Genomic DNA, 18216 nt, shown 5'->3' on the forward strand with positions numbered 1-18216 from the left:
CGCAGCCATCTGTAATCAACCTCTAACACACACACACACACACACATATATATAATAATAATAATGAATGAGTGATCCGGAGACGGAAGTTACATGAAAGGAAGTAAAACAGTTATTAGTTTAATACATTAATTTACAGAAATAATTAGCTCTTAGATTTAAAAAGTTACAAAAATATGTATATTTGTAACTTTTTAAATCTAAGAGCTAATTATTTCTGTAAAAGCCCCTAATTTTTTTCAACTACCTATTTAATTTCGCAGTCGCCCGAACACATTTCTTTCAGCGTATATATATATATATATATATATATATATATATCTCGCAGCTATTCGGTTCCCTGCCGTGCCTTTAGGGCGTCGATGCGCCTGCCACAAATGAACGAGTATAATGGGTCAGTCATTTCGTTTCTTGCACTGAAACGCAACAAAGATGAGCGCTGCAGCGCATGCTAAAGGAAGAGCAATAGGGAATCTATGAAACAAAATGAGCAAAGAAAAATGAACAATCACTTATTCGATCAAGAAAGGGACCTTAGGGGAACTCAGGAATTCCGGGTATTCAGGCCAAATCGACGGGCTGTCGGCCACTAATGTCGAAATACTATATTGTAAGGACCTCTGTGCATTCAATTTCAGTCGAAAATCTGTAAGAGTTCGATTTTGACCTCAAGCGTCTCCGGGCTGCAAGACTCAGTGCATACTGCCTTCGCCTATGAGAAGGACATCTCGATCTGCACTAGATCTCCTGCCCCCGAAAAAGAAAAAATAATATTGGCCCTTGTTGCTCGACCCTTGTTACTAGACCCCCTGTGCATTTATGTCTCTCAACGTTCGTTGCAAGCTACCGTCAAAATTAAATCAAACGATCTCATGACGCGACAAGCAGGGTGGCCTTCGATTAATACTGGTACCATAAATGGCCACTAGTAATGTCGATTCTTTTTCTTTTTTTTTTAGTGTTCGCTTTTTTCTTCTCTTCATCTTGCATCTTCTGTTGTGAGAGAAATATGGCTTTAGTACCCATCTATGAAACAAATACTACTATGTTTGGCATCGGCCGACGATCTACTCGGCTAATTTTTTTCGTCCAAAAAGTGCTTACATATTAAATAGACGAATTTTAAGGATCAGCGCTACTTTCGCAGCTGCGGAAGCTCCTGCGACAACGAGATCACCGTGACGTCACTCCCTAACAGGAAGAGTAAGATGGCCTCCCTCAGAGGAGAAAGGCACCGTCCAGACGCCCGACAGCCGCGCATCCCTTTTCTCAAGGCCGTGCTCCGATTGGTGCCGTAGGGAATGACGTTTTCGCCTTTTTCCAGAGAGGAAATTCCGGCATACTCTAAACATCCGGCTTCTGCTCTTGTCATGTATTTAATAGAACTGCAGTCAAACAGCGCCACTATTTCGCGTGGGATTTTCGATACCGTGTTGAGTGGTCAACGAGGAATAAAATGACACCATGGTTTCGGAACCGACTGGAACAGATGCTACCGTCCCTTTGAAGTCCCAGCCTTTACGGGTCTAAGAGAGTGAAATTATGCCAGATGGCAACCGAAGAGTTGAATTGAACCAGTAGAATTGAATAGAGAACAGAACTGCGTATGGAAATATCCGTGGCGCATAGAGATGCATAATTGTTATGAAAATCGGAGCTTTTACAGCTGCATGTGCATCTTTGACCGCTTGCAACGCCGAAACTGAATGCTATTATCCGCGCGTTCTAACATTTGGAACTATTTCCACACAGAACGTAGGCCGTTTTTGCGCTATCCATTTAAGTTATTTAACCACAAATGTCGCACAAATTAGATTATGTACACGATCTAAGACCAATGGTTCAATGAAGTCGCAAAAACGATTTTATTGCTCGTATTTAGCAAACAAGAGTTCGATTAAAGTGGTGAGTTAGCAGCTCGTATTGATCAATTTTGATTGAAACAGTTCGCACCATCGCTGGTGCAGAAATCGTTCTTCTCGTCCGCTGAAATCCTTCGAGACACGAGAGGAAAACAGAAAAATACAGTTGAAAATTCACGATAGCAATAAGCTTCGAAGGTTGGTGAAATATAATCGAAACACAACGGCTGTATTGCTTTGAAGCACTCGCAGCTACGTCAGTTTACGTTCTGTTTCGCACTATTCATCTGCAGATAATTTTACTTCAACTATGAAGAATTGGAAGCGAGTAAAAAACTTTCGCTATTCACCCACCTTCACTTGCACAAATAAAAGAAACGCTTAGACATGCAGCTTGAATGCTGACTATAGGAGGCTATGTTGTCGGCTTTTACGTGAACTCTTTATAATCCATGCAGAAACAAACTTCCCATTCATCTGAGAGTCACAACAGCCATATCACGTTTCACGTTTCGTATCGATGTGTTCTATTTATTCGCAGTTTCCATTCCTTCCTTCCGCTATATAGCTGTCGTCAGGACCTGATATACGTGGTTTGTGAGAGGCGTTCAGAAGGATCCCGCTGTTCGCCTAAACACAGCGATAACACACAAGGAAAAACTACCTCACTGGATGAATTCTACGCAGCTATAGTCACCGCGCAATACCAATGCGTTCACATCCCTGCGTTATTGCAGCGCGCCAAGCACTTTAATTAAACGTTACAACGAATGTGATCATCATCACCAGCTCAGAAGAGGCAACGAATTTCCGCTTTGCGCACGCGACTTTTTCACTACCACTGACCGTCTCTTTCCGCTGTTGCTATCCGTGCGATCATACAAAAAAAGAAAAAAAAAGAAGAAAGACATGAAGCAGAAAAATACTCTGTGACACCGAGAGTGGACGTTTTTCAATAAGAGAGACGAAAAAAGATACGCGGGACTGGTGCCCCAGCGCCTTACGAGAATCATATGATTTTGAGAAATCTTCAGGAGGTTTTCTGCTATACGCTATAAGCGAGACACTCCGGCTCAACGTCTCGTGTGGCATGATGGACTGAAGTGCCGTGGAGATTTCATGGGAACGGAAGGTAAACAGCTGAGGACGCGTTGGCTTTTGCGTGTTTGCTGAAAATCGTCCTGTGTGCAGCATTTCGAAGCTAATAGCTGTCACATAGCTGTATACTCATATACAGAGTATCCGCGCCAGCTATGGACTGAATTTATAAAACTGCGAAATGCTTTTTTTCTTCTTCTCAAATACAATAAATGGCGATATATTCTAGGTCAAGTAGGCTACCTTATGATCGCACCAGAAACCTCCTGGGGCGTTGCCCTAAATAATTTTCACTGATCAACTTTTTAATTAAGAAATAACTTCGGCGCACTAGCTACATTTGTTTCTTTTGCTACGTTGACGCCGTTTGCAGACCCCGAAAAATAGTTTGGCTACCAGTGTAGTTTTGGAGGTGACCTTTGCGCGCATTCTCCCTTGTGCTTAAATATGAGGGAGAAAAGGCAGGAGCTCTCCCTCACAAGTAAAGCGTTTCTGTATTTTGGAAAATTATATCTATAGTTCAGCGCGGGCGCACTGCTTATCCACAATACATAAGGAATATCTGCAACATTATGTGGTAATGTGAAGGCACTGTCGCCTAGACCAGCTCCCATGACATAGTGGTTAGGATGATCGCTTTCCACGCCGAGACTGGGAGGTGAAGCGGGTTCGAATCCCGGCGCCGGCGGTGCTGCCTCAGGCTTTCCCTGGGTTTTTCCGAAGACTTTCCAGACGAATGTCGGCACAGTTGCCCCTGAAGTCGGCCCACGACGCATACTAACCCCCTGTCCCCCTCTCCTCTCTGCTGTCCTCTCTCCATCTGTCCACGTCTGCACGCCGCTCATAGCCACAGTTGCTTCGCGGCACTAACACGGAATAAAACAAAAACGGTCAACCAGACCCTAACCTCAGGCATTCTGAGGCTGAAATGCGGTGAGGTGAAAGACTGGTCATGACAGTGAATGGAAGCGGATGAGAAACCTTAGGTTCCAGCGAAAATAATGACAATATGCGGTGAGGCTGAGGGTCTAAACGCGCACGTCAGGTGTGATATACAAGAGCGCGGGAGGGCACGGGCAGGAGCGACGTAAGGGCGCGCTTGGTGAAGGCTGTGAGCGCTACGCAAGTTCAATATGCATTTGTGAGTATGAAGTTTAGTCATATGGAGATGAGTCTTCGAGGGCGACAAGACGTCACATGCCCACTGCAGTTAGTCGAAACTTCAAGCAAGTGCAACTTAGTAATTTATAACTATGCACCTCCAAATCATGATTAGCACAAAATAACAATGCAACTGATAATTTGACTACTCCTTCGCGTAAGCAGTGCATTGACCGCTGTATTACATGCGTTGCAATTGCAAGCCTATAGAGATGTTTAGACACAGTCCTCGTGTGTCTAGCACGAGAATGTTCTATCCGATCAAAAGGGAGAAATCTACATGTAGGGTCACTTCTAACACATACGGTTTATATGTCACCCAGTTGACATTATTGTCCACAGAGCGAGGTCATTGACACACTTCTTTTAGTGCATTTTGCTTTGATCGTGACGTACAAAGTTTTTACCTATTATTTTTAGTCCGTCCAACTCCAACTCCAAGTTTTTTTCTTTCTCCCACCTTGTTATTATTATTATTATTATTATTATTATTTTGTAACATTAAACTCGAACTATTCTTTTTCGTGTTCGTCACATTAATACTTTCCTTGCCGCGCCCATAGAGCGTCGATCACCGGCGCTCGACGGTTTACGAGCGGCGCTACTCGGCCTCTAAAGTAGATATGAACAAATGGTGACATTTGTTGGATACTATAAACACTACAGAATGAGAGAGAAACTGATGTTCTGAGGCTGGAACAACATAGAAGGGACAGACACAAACAAAGCCTCAAATGCCTAAGAAATCAACGATGAAAGATGGAAGTCACTGAAAAGGTTAGCCAGCTGTAGGGATCGAACCCACATCTTCTGGATTACCGGTAATCCAGAAGATGTGGGTTCGATCCCTACAGCTGGCTAACCTTTTCAGTGACTTTCATCTTTCATCTACAGAATGAGTTTCGTTTTCAATTTTAGCTTTTCCTGGTGGTGGTGATTTATGAAGCGGGCTCTGCGCCGAGGAGGCGGTGTGGAGATTTCATCTTTGTCGCGACGGGGCGTTCCCACGGCGGACCTCTTTCGCAAATTCGCAATACTCGCATTTGAAGCATATTTGGGTTCAATTTCGTTTATTAGAACGCAAATAACGACTCTGAAGGTGCTCGACAATCACATTTTTGTCCTGAATATGTGGATATGTATAACTTACACTATTGCTGTTCTTCCGGTCTCAAAACTAACCGGGAGGAATAGAAAAGCGGAGAAATAGCAAAACGTGGTACAAGAACAGCAAAGTTGAGCATGAAACTAATGTAATGTTTTCTGCACACATTATGATGTGCATTTCTCTTTTACTCCTTCGATGAACTCTGTCACTCACTTACATAAACAACTTGGGTGTTGATGTTATTTTCCACAGCTCATGTACTTCTTGATCCAGAGTGTTGATATTTGCAGATATTATTTCTGACAAAATTTGACACATTTTGTACATTTTGGAACTTGTAGATTGATATTTTTGTTCAAGATACAGGAGCATCTTGATGACGTCTCTGCTGTTTGCACCGAGTTTTTTTGTGTTCCAAAATTAATTTTTGAAATACATGGATAGCTTTGTTTCTGAAACTCACATCATTCGATAGGGCATTCATTTGGCTACATTTTCCTATATAGCAACATATTTTGAAGTGATATTGTCAGCCACAAAAAATATATTTGTCGAGCCACCCAAAACTGGCCATTTTTGCAGCGGTAAGGAACGGGTTAACTGCGTACAGATTTTCCCGTAGTTCATCACTGGAACAGCGCAAAACAATGTACTGGGAAAAATAGAATGATACAGAATAGAAATTATACACGCACAAATAAGAGGTGTCTTGTATGTAGGGAAAGGTAACGGAATCGTTTTCGTTTACGTTTTACCACCTCCGTTACTGGCCCTTATTTGTTTCTATTTCAGTTTCGGTTACCAGCATTGTTGCTTTCGTTTGCGTTACACTTCCGTTTCGGTTTTCGGTACCGCCCCACCCCCAGCTTTTTGTTTTCCTTCTTTCTTTTCTTTCCTTTTTTCCTTTTTTAAATAAAAGAGCTTTGAGACCGCAACGGATCTTAATCCCTATTATATAGTCGATTTTGAGGACTCCAGGGGTACATGCACTCAAGAGAGATACACGCAGACAACGTTTATTCAAAATACACATAGGTACGTGATTTCTATGAACAGCTAATATGAACATGGTTTTCAGGAATGTTACTCACGCTTGCAACTTTCAAGTCACCATAAGCGTATAAGAACTATGCTTATTCTATTTACTGTATACTACTCACTTATATGCTCCAGTTTGATGATTCATTTTAGCTTTAGTTCTTCAGTTAATTTTAGTTTGCTTCATTGAGGTTTATTTAATAAATTTATTTACATGATACGGTAAAGAATTGCAATAATACGGGTCCTCCGGTACCCGAATTATTACCGTAAATTATTGTCGTTTCCGTTTCTGTTTCAGGTATTCTTAGGTGCGCGATATCCGTTTCCGTTTCTGCTACCGTTACCTGCTATATTTCGGGTATCATTCCGTTTCTGTTACCGTTTCTCTTACCTTTCTCTGCTTCTCAGTCCTACCGCCTCAAGGATCGCATTTATTAGGCAGATGAGTCCATACAAGCATTCTAACTTCCCTTTTCTGCAAGTTAGTGTATTGCCTGGTCGGCGACAGAAGACCTCCATGCAAAGAGGAATATAGAAAGAGCGGCTTTATCATTCTAGTACGGTACGAAAATACATTTAAGGACCAAATGGAGAAGAAGTGCCTCTTCTGTTATCGGCGAATAGGCCACAGTGTCGATCGATCAATGCTTTATGCAACGATAATCGGTTTGCATCGTTCAATATCTGAAAACGCGGAATGGATGTGTGACGGAAAAGACCCGTGTGAGACATGAGACAATAGATTGTCAACACCTGCTAGACTGCAGCCGCCTTTACATGAGTACGGCACCAGCGTATCGAATCGAATCGAAACCGGAAAGAACACGATGCGCCACCATTTACATGTACAGTTAGAGGTGCACTTCCGCAAATACTGCCGCTTTCGGTGCTCCGCCACCTTCGCGTCCAACGTGAAGACATCGGAAACGTAGTGTCTACGCCGCGTTTTCACGCGTACTTCAGAATGAACCATGCTATACGGCTGCAAGTCCCGTGTCCGTGTATGTCCCAAGTGTATGTGCCCGTAACTGTTGCTACGACCGCATGTAGCCCAAAGCTTTCATTTCCGCTTGTACCCATTGGAAGTGCACTTGATTGCTCTGTCTCCGCGAGTCGAGGGCGTCCGCTTATATTTGACTAGCTTATTATCGCGAGGAACGTTTGCGTTTCTTGGCGCGTGAATATTGAGCGTGGCTGGCGGGAGCTCCCTGCTGTCGCCGTTTTGTCAACCCGACTGGCAGTAGCAACTGACCCGCAGCGAGCGCCCCCCCCCCATCCCCCCATCATCCTCTCTTCTTCCCTCGGTGCGCACCTTCTGATTACATACACTATCTGATGATGGTGATCAGGTTTTATGGCGCATAAGCAACTGAGGCTATATTGCGCCAACACTATGATGACAGATGTGACTAAGAGTAAACAACTTAGTTAAAAGCAATGCATTTTTGTCATAGGACAGAACTTGACACACACACAAAAAAAAAACAGTAAAAAGAAAACTGTATGAGGTTACAAAGCATTTAAATTTCCGGTATCGATAAAAAAGGGTCTCATCACCCAGCAATACAGTTGGGTGGAACGGTAAAAAATATTGGTAAAACACCCGGAGGTGACGGTGACAATGAGACTCATTGGATGAATACATGGTAAGGATGTGTAGTACAGAAAGTCCCTCCCCGCAGCGTGTGCACTGGGGTGGCTGCTCCCCTCGAAACAAACGCGGTGTGTGAGATGAATGGCTTAGTGTGTGCGTGCCGGGCGCGATATACTGCTCTTAACCATATGAAGTTTATTGCTGCTCTCCTTGATCAATAAGTTTTCATCCATCTGCCTCGATGGTATTTACTCATTCATTACACATTTGCCAAGCCTGCACACCGAAAACGTGTGAAACCTAGGAGAGAAAATTTTAAACTCGTAATTGCATTTATTTTGAGTATTACGAACCTTTTTGCTGAACTCGCAGGACAGTTACGCGTACGTATAGGATTCACGAAGGCAGTAGCGACCAAGGTGATGGTCCGCATGGCTTGCTTTCCAAAGTCAAATTGAACGCAGTTCATTCTCAATCAGTAGGATTACGGCTTCGCCAGCTCCGATTCAAAGACGGCAGCAGACGGCTTCTTCAGCTCAGCTGCCGTTGTCACCTCATTAATGATCTGACAGGTCATTAACTTCGACGTTCTCGAGTCTTCAAAAGTTTAATTATGGTGCATAAAAGTATGAAGGAAGGTTGTTGAGCCATGGTCTAACCAGGCTGTCATTGACGAAGTCAAAATAGAAAAGCGGCAAAAAAAGCAATTCCCGACGATATTTTTTGCCCTATCAAACTTGAAAGAAATCCACACTCTACAAAAAGTCCTAGACTGGAGGCGACAAGAAAACGTATACGAAAGGTCCCAAACATATAGCTGATATATTTATTTCGCAGACGTGAGATTTAAGCAGTCAAGTAGGCCAGAAAGACAAAGTCATCGGCGTCTCCAAAGCTGGACCGGATGTCACGGAAGGCCTTGCTGACGCACAGAAAGAGTCTCCCTTAAAGTGGGACTCCGCAACAAAATCACCACAAAGACTGTGACGCAGCAGTAACCCTTGGGGTGTCAGGAACATACATACGAAATATCGCGTTCCCAAAGTGCGCAGATTTTATTCGAACGAATTATTACGAAGAGAGCGCTTCGCCTCTGTGATGCAAGAGGGCGCTGAAAGCGACACTGCTGACGTCATCCGGCATGGAAGAATGCAAGCTTCGTAGCAGACGACAATGCTGGGTGACGTCACAGTATCTTCCTCCGGCGAACCGCTGTGCGATTTGCATTTTGGTTTCGGTTTGGTATTGTCATCATTTACGAATTAATTACTCGCACAAAATGAATGCGAATGTTGTATTCGGTATCAAGGGAGCGGTCTGTGTTCGGTATGATGCTCATCTAATCTTTTTAGAATCCTGGCGAAGTCACCCTTTAAACAAAGTAGACGATTGGCCTTGTTGGTAAAACACGACGAAACGTAAGCAAAATTGAACAGGGCGATAAGGAGGACTACTTATACCTTTGAAATTTCTACGTCCTACGTCCTGTTCAAATGCGCTTACGTGGCGTCATCTCCCTCTAGGGGCTGTGTTCTTGTCAGCCTGTCTTGTTGACAGCCTGTTATGCCTCTAGGGAACGCGACCCTTACAATCACCCAAATTCATCCAGCAAAAATTGTCGGGTGACGAATAATACCCAGGCTGTCACACGGGCAGTCTTCAATGATAATTGAAACCAAAGGCCATTGAACTAGAGAACTAGAAAAACAAGTTTAACTGAAACTTGTTTTTCTAGTGTACTAAATTGAACATGCGCGTAGCGCCGTCAAGTGTGTAACGTGTGAACCTGTCAGGGAGGATTGGATCCAATGCTCTTTGAGAAGTTGGCGCGTTATACGCTGGGTGGCGCTACGCGCATGTTCAATGGCCATTGGTTTCAATGAACATTTACGTTGTTATGCTGCTAGTGGAAAGCAAAGTGTAATTAGGTCAGTTACTTAGGTAATTATGCTAATAAAATATTCAGAACACATGAACATTGAAAACTGTCCGCGTGACAGCGGTATAAATCTTTCCCTATTTTAATGTTCCAATCGGATCCAGTGGTGTGATCCTTATGTTTTACTTTTAATGCATGCTATTGTATACGGTCATTTAAACATCCCTGGCTTTGAAAAATGTAAGAAAGCCCCACATGCCAATGATATCTCGCCTGACAATGAACAAATTTGTGCCTGTGATTTAAAAACTGTCACTTTCTATGTACAAAAATCCGGAAATCATTTTTCAACACAAGGTTAATGTCGAGCTTTGCAGACGTTGTCATCATAATATGTGATACATATCGTTGTAATTCCTAAGTATCGTAATTTGTGATAATAAGGAATTACCACGCGAGCACCAGCAACTGCTCTAGTCTCTTGGTTCCTTAGAAACCATCCTGCTTCCCAGTGCTTTTAAAATGCGAGATAAGATATGCTCAGGGTAACCAGCATCACACTAACAAGCAAGCTGTCGGCTTATACAGAGCAGTGAAGCAGGTGCTAACATGATTTTCTTGAGCCGTTTGAAGGTAGGCCAATGATTACTCGCAATGTAACTGCTTTCGAGTGGCGACCAATATAGCTGGCAAAATAGGCTTCGGGTTAAATTTTCCGTAGTTCCAAAACAATTAATGTTGCAACAAGAACCTTACATCAAGAAACTGGCTGCCATTTCTATGGAGCTCCACCGTAACAGTTCAGGGGCGGAAGGCTTAATGAGATGTGCTGGCATCGAGTGACAAATCGCCGACCAATCTTTTTACAAGAACAGAGGATGATGAAAGTGTCGATGAAAGTGTTCACGAAGAGGACACAAGAACAGAGCCAACAGTACTGAGGTAACTTTCAGACAAGACATGCGCAAATAGCAGTATCAATATAAATCTTGTTTTTCTCTGCAAACAATTTCCCGTCAATGCCTATCGGCGTCGATTTACGATAGAACTCAAGAATACGAAACAATAAGCAGTGACTGAAACGTCCGGCTTCGCTTGAAATCTCACCAAGTTGAATCCCGTCCCTACAGTCTCGCGGTTTCCCGTTATGAATCTATGCGACCTCCTCGCTTGGTTTTTAACATTGTTTTAGTGAAATAAATGAACGCCATCATTGCTAGTGTCCTCTAGTTGCGAGGATCTAGAGTCTCGAATGAAAGAGAAACGATGGCATGGAAATCGCACGATTTATTCTGCTAAAGCCCCAATCGTTTGCAAATCCCAGGTCGGAATATAGTGCGTGAGGTAACAGCGGATTACGACCAAGAGCGAGAACTGCAGCAGTTTCGCTCCGTAACACATTACTGTTGCAGTTTGAATAATGTAATTTGCGTATTCAAATGGATTTCTGTGAACTCAGAGCAAAGTCACAGAGTGTTCCATGGTTGCTGTATGGGAATGTAGAATTCTGGCGGCACAGTGCGCTAATGTCGATCCGGCTTCATTTAACGGGAGAAGCACGTTAAAGGCTTAAAGCCCAACCGGTAGTGACTGATGATCTTTCAAGGTCTTGCGTAATGGTGATCTCAATGAAGAAGAGCGGAGTACCAGCAAAACATCCATAAAACATTTACTAACGAGCTTTCGTGCAGAGTCTGAGCTTCGAATCCACTGTCGCAACATCCCAGGCAGCACACTAATGAAACAAGGGAAAAGGTGCAAACTCCGAAACTCCGAGACACCGACACACAGACCGAGACACACGGACACCGAAGTGCTGTGTCTGAGAACTTGCGTGTGCCGTCTTCCGTGTCCGTGTCGCTCGGTCTCCTTCTCGGTCCTATAAAGGTCCATGTCAACCATTATTCTTCCAACAACAACAACAATAATAGATGATGACGATGAAATGGGGTGTTTCACCGTGGTGGTGCGGTACCCTACCCCATTGCACGTGGAACATTATATGAAGATGATGAAGGAAGGATGGAAATACGAGAAAAAATTTAAGCGTCTGAGCAATCCAGTGGACGACAGAAAGTCCATGAACAGGTGAAGAACCCGACGATGGGGCACAGGATCTTCACAGGGGCCAATTCCAATAATTCCAATAATTGTTGCAGCATGGGAATATTGGTCCAAGATTGCCTACAACCGGTCAATATTCACTGGTCATTGGAAATATGGTCGCCATAGAGCCAGCAAACAGGCGATATTGGCTGAAGATGGGCAATGTGATCTACATATATCCGAGGACCAAACAATATTGGATCGAAGCGAACAATATGGCCCGAATACAGCCTGCGACTACACAATACTAGCTGTAATTGTCAATGTGGTCTATATAGCCGTCGGCAAATGAATGTTGCCTGAAAACTCGCAATATAGTTTGCATATTACCGTCTACCAAACAATACTCCATGAAAGTGGGAAATAAGGTCTGCATATTGCCGACGACCAAACAATATCGGATGAAAACGGGCAATATTGTCTACATATAGAGGCCGACTAGACAATATTCTATGAAAGTCGGTTCATGTGGTTCCCAGGGCATATAATGGATAGATGGGATGCCACTATTGGCCCAGTTTTGCAACTGCAAACTGGTCCAAGGGTGGTGGAGTATCGGCATCCCTGCTTTCAACAACAACTTTATTTTGGCTTTGGAGAGTGGGGAGGTTCATCGCCACAGGCGATACTCTACCCCATTGCTGGTCGGAATGTGGGGAATAAAATAACGAGCCCCTTCACAATAACGATCAAAATCCGATGGTGTGCAGAAACGTCAGAAGTGCTTTGAGCGAAGAGCGTTGCTGGGCTTTATTAGGCCAGGGACCAAGCAATTTCGATAGGGAGAAGGGGCGAGAGTCCAGCTGGCGAAGAGACTCGGAGAGTGTGGTTCGGGAAGGTTGGTAGTGGGAGCAATGAAGAAGAATATGCTCCAGATCCTCAAGCACACCACAGTGGCAGCAGGTGGGACAGTCAACTTGTCTCAAACGGTAACGCCACTGAGCTGTAATGGCCACATCGAGGCGCATTCGGTGGATTAATGCAGCATCTTGACGAGAGGTGTTTCGTGGCATGCGGAAAGCGAGCGTTGGATCAACTCTGCTCAACATAGAGGGGGGAAGAATGTCGGTTGTCCATTGGCGGGAAGCCAGGGATGTCACTAGGCGTCGGAGAATTGAATGCCTGCTTTCGGCTCAGATATTGCCACTGTATTTCCCATACTGTACCGATTAGGCCAGTACTGGCATACAATCAGTCTAATATTTGTCCAGCGTGGGACCCGTATTACTTCACTTGTGCAGCAGGATGCCAATACTGGTGCCAGAGTGGCCAAATCTTGGCAACAGTGATGGCCCAATTTTACAAATGAGACCCTGCCCTGGAAGGGCCAAATATTGACATCCCCTCATTCAGACCCCATATTGCCAGAAGACAGGGAATGTGACAACTGAACTGGCAAACCGGTACTTGGATGTGGTCGTGCCAAATATTGTACCTTGATTTGGCCTATATTGACTTCCCATTTACCCAATATGAGACCAATATTGAGCTGCTGCCTGGGCAATATGGGATTACATTGACAATACTGGAGCTGAATATTGGCGTGCCCACATTATACGTTGCTTGGGTCGGGTTGCAATTGTAAAATTGGGCCAACATTGGGAATCCGAGATAACCAATGTTTGTCCAGCCCGGAACCCACATTGGGGTGCTGCCTGGGATCAGGTATATATTGTGCGGCATCCATACACCGGATGTTGTAACGATGATTTTTCACCTGATGCAACGGAGACTCAACAAAAAAGCACGTTATGGAATGTTGTATTGGTGCTTCGTTCGTTTTTATACCAAGTGTTAACTTTTTGGTCTTGACTAATCTGTACGCTTTTACCGTTACTCCAAGTGATAAAAAGATAAAAACACTGAAGCTACTGTTTACTAGCGTACAAAGTTTCATGCAGTGGACAGGATTTCATCGGGTACGTTGGTACCTGATGAAAAGCAGCCCCCTCATGAAAGCTTGGCCGCTTGGGCGCGTGCCATGAAATATTCATCGCCGAATTTTGCTAAGCAAATGAGCCGACACCTAAACCGCGCCGATCGGGAGCGCAGGGAGGACAGCGCTCATTCCACGTCAGAGGTCCACGTGCTTTGGAGCGATGGAGATAATTGGTGTAGGTACTTATCTGCTGGCCAGATCAACCGCTTGGTGGCCCAGATAAGCCATCGTCCGCAAAGGTCATGCGCTCCCGTGGCGCGCGATTTTGGTTTCGGCTCATTTGCATAGCGAAATTGGGCGATGGATATTTCACAGCACACGCCCGTTTCATGATTTTAGAAGATAGTATGTCTTTCAACGGGATTGTCTCCCATTCTGCTATCTTGCTTTTGAGCGAAATATATTAATTAAGGAGTTAATTAATTTTGGGTAATTAGACATCTTGTAGTTCCCTCAACCATGTTTCGCTTGCTACAGGCTCATCTGAAATCTGGTAGCGGCTTTGCTGTTTTTTTTCTAACCGTATTATTTTTGCTATTAATTCTGTGCCAAAATTGTGCTACATAAAGCGCTAAAATCGAGAGGCGAGGGAACATTGCAATGGTCGACAAGGTGCATGAATATTTACAGGTGAGGTTTATACTAGAGTTTACATTATAAAGGGTCAGCAATTCACAATGCCAAGTTGTTCTCATCACTTTCTAGCAGCTCTATGCAGAGGGATTGGCTTAATTGAATTTTGAATTTTATTACAGTAATACCAGGACGAAAAATTATGACGTCACATTATGCATCTTCAGCGTTTTTTTGTTACCTTGCCGTTCAACCTGTAACCATGATCCGCATTAAACGGGCTCCTCCACTTGATATTGAAAATGTGTTGGACAAATGTAACACCTTTTTTTTTTGTGGAAAAATGCTATATCATAAGAGACACATACCAATGAACAGGGTTGGCCTTTGTACTATCGACAGGGGCTTTGGGCGCAGTCGCTGCACCGACGCCAAATGGTAGCCTCCGTGCACGACACTTCTCTCTTCGGCGCTCTTCGACAAACAGAACTAGGATGAAGGAAAAGAAAAGGAAACATGAAAGAGACGAGGGAATCACCTTCTACAGATCTGTAACGCCCACAAGCCACGGATTATTGAATAATGTGTACGCTTTCAGAACATGAACTTGATTTGCAGGGAAGACGGTTTCACACGTTTGACCGTACTTTTTTTTCCATCTACTATGGTTATAATCAGAGATGGAAAGTAAGTCGACAAAAGGAACTGGTTACCAGTTAAGTTACTGTGCAAAAACTGTAACTAAGTTCCTAACGAAGTTACAGATAATGAAAGTGAACTTGAAGTTCCTAAGCTACTTTGGAAAAGGAACGAGTTATTTTCAAGTTACTTGCTACCTAGTATACAGTTTTTAGTCCTTGACAATCCTATAATTAATTCAGATATTGATCTCACAATGGGCGGTGCAAGACAACAACAAATAAATCGTGACTATGACATGGGGTGATTCACCGCTGGAGAGCAGTACACTACCCCATTACACGCGAAACGTTAGAATTGAGATATGAGAATGAAGTCAAAGTTACGTACAAGCACAATAATTGAGCTGACCTCCGCCGCTCAAAAGGAAGATAAAGAAGAAAGAAAACAAACATGAAAGAAGCACCATTGGTCATTGGGATACAGAGTATGACTCTACAGCGTCTGGAGCAAACTGGTAGACAAGAGGAACTCCAAGAACATCAGAAGACATCGACGGCGTTGCACGTGGCTCTGACATGGGCCAAGAATTGCAGCCAGGTTGAATGTCTGTCTGCTAGCAGTACTCAACTGAGTACGCAGTTGCCGCCTCTCCGTTTCGTAGGGCTCACATCTGTTAGGACGTGCTCAATGTTTTGGCTATGCTCCACATTTGGAGCATAGACTGCCGTCACAGTATCCCATCCGTACTTGAATTGAGGAGTGAAGGCTACATTGAGAAAGACAAATTTGGATCCACCGAATACATGAGAGGCCTGTCAGTGATGTCCCGACACCACTGCTGGCGAGCTAGTGGCTGGATGAGCTCAGTCAGGAGTGATCTCCTGTGTCTCCGCTCGGCAACACTATTGGTACAACCGTCCGAGACTGTTGGGCAGCCGTTGCCGCTCTGTCGGCCTCTTTGTTCAGCTCAAACCACAGTGACCCGGGACCCACTGCAGGGATATATGAAGACCGTGATCGCTTAGACGCTGAACTTGATGGAGCATATCAGTGGCGACTGGGGCGAGCGCTCCACGAATCCCCATGTTGGTTATACACTGAAGAGCAGCCTTTGAATCCAAGTAAACGACCCAGGTCCGCGGAGCGTCACACGATGCCTTACGCAGAAACAACAGGATAGCATATAGCTCTGCCAACGTTGATGATGTACGGTGTGAGAGACGGTACCCATGCGACACATAGTCCGTTGGGATAACAAACGCAAACGATGAACATTCATGGCTGCTGGATCCATCAGTGAAAACTGCAGTGTGGTCAGTATATTGACTAAGCATCATATCCGCTGCTAGCTGTTTGCGAACTGATGTAGGCACTTGGTTTCTTTTGACGTTAAGACCCGAAATTGACAGTGAGATAGATGGTAATGGAAGCGACTACAGAGGCGTCATGGGCACCGCTGATTTTGCAGAAAACGGGGGAACCTTTGGTTTCACTTCCATGAAATATTTGTGTGCATTACTTTGCTTCCCGTGACAAACTTTTGCTGTTAGTGGATGGCGGCGGTGGTGAGCTCTGAGGCGCAACTAGTGGCGAATAGACACCCTCTGCCGTAAGACTGGTTTTTCGCGGGCTTCTGCTATCACCATTCGCGTTTCCGCAGCTCTCGGGCACCGCAGTCGTTGTTTTCGCGTCTGTGAAATTCCGTGCAAGACAGGTAGGCTATATAGGAGAGCCCCTTGGACTAGAGCTCTGTGGATGGCAAGAAGAGACTTCTCATTCATTTCCCACGCGGACCCAGCAAGGTGACGAATGATAGAAATCCACCGGTGTGCCTTTGTGTCCAGGTGATCGATATGTTTCTTCCAGGACAAGTTGGAGTCTAGGATAACACCCATAAATCTATTATGTGTTACTTGCCTAAGAGGCGTATTTCCAAGGAAGAGCTGATACCGATACATATGCTTCCGAGTAAAAGCCAAGGCTGCCGTTTTCTCAGTTGATATCTCCATGCCAGCCTTTGTTAGGTACCGCAAAATGTTATCCAGGGAATGCTGAAGACGACGCAGGATTGCTGGTCTCGATTTTCCAACATTGCAAATGCAGACGTCATCGTTACAGATAGATATATTGACTATAGGGCAAGGCAGGACTTCAGGCCTGCCATTACAAGGTTAACAAGGATAGGACTTAGAACGCTGCTTTCTGGTACGCCATGAGTCAAAACAACTTTCGACGTGACCCCTTCTTGTGTGCGAACAGAAAGTGTTCTGCGTCGCAAAAAATCAGCCAGCCACAAGAAAATTCTGTCGGAACACCTGCTTGCAACAATAAATGCAGAACGTGGGCATGACTGACGGTGTCGTAGGCTCTCTTGACGTCCAGGAATACTGCCATGACTATTTTATTCTGGCTCTTTGCTTGCTCGACGGTGGTGACGAGATCGAGAACAGAATCGATGGAACTACGATGCCGATGGTACGAAAGTCCTAGTTTATTAGCCTAACAAATTTGGTCTTGGGTTGGCCAGTATACCTGTCACATGAAATATAGCTGGGCAAATGATCACTTGCTTTCCCATCGACATCAGTCGACCAAGAGAGACTCCTGGAAACATCTGTCGAGCAGATGGACACGTCCAGGACGTCAGTTAAAAAATCTCTACGCAGGCATGTTGGCGAACAATCATTGAGCAGGCACAGGTCGATTTCGTCGATGACGTCAATGCATCTTATCCCCCTCCTGTCTGTGCACACACTTCCCCACCGTGGATGGTGGGCATTGATATCCCCCACTACTAGGAACGGCAATGGTAGGCCAAGAAATATATCCCTTCTCTTCTACAGGGACAGGGTAATAGAGGGCGGGAGAGAGATACAAACTTACAATCGTAAGTACAATGTTGCGCAGTCGAACCTTGCATCTCACATGGTCAATGGAAGTAATCTGCGGCCCCTGTAACTGTGCAGCCGGTAGGTCCTTCGGTACACAAAGAACAGTCCTTGATACGCCTTGGCATCCAGATGTAAATACGTTGTACCCGCTGAGTCTAAAGTCTTCCTTAATGTACGCTTCGCTTATGGCAAGTATGGGAATGGGGTATTTTAGCAGAAACAACTTGAGGTCAGGAAGCTTATTACGCATGCCTCTCGCGTTTCACTGCAGCACTGTTGGTCTCCTATAAAGACTGTCCTTGCAGGGACGTTAGCACTCCTT

The 18216-nt window shown here is 44.5% G+C and overlaps 1 long non-coding RNA gene across 2 annotated transcripts in view; it reads right to left on the reverse strand.

The window, feature by feature from the left end:
- Nucleotides 1–18216, reverse strand: part of LOC135397231 (uncharacterized) — a 447853-nt gene that overhangs the window by 169351 nt on the left and 260286 nt on the right. For both annotated transcript variants that reach the window (XR_010423617.1, XR_010423615.1), the window contains one exon: nucleotides 14730–14850. This is a non-coding gene — a long non-coding RNA (uncharacterized LOC135397231). The remainder of the gene's footprint in view (nucleotides 1–14729; nucleotides 14851–18216) is intronic.

The sequence above is a fragment of the Ornithodoros turicata genome, chromosome 1, assembly GCF_037126465.1.
Source record: "Ornithodoros turicata isolate Travis chromosome 1, ASM3712646v1, whole genome shotgun sequence".
NCBI lineage: Eukaryota > Metazoa > Arthropoda > Arachnida > Ixodida > Argasidae > Ornithodoros > Ornithodoros turicata.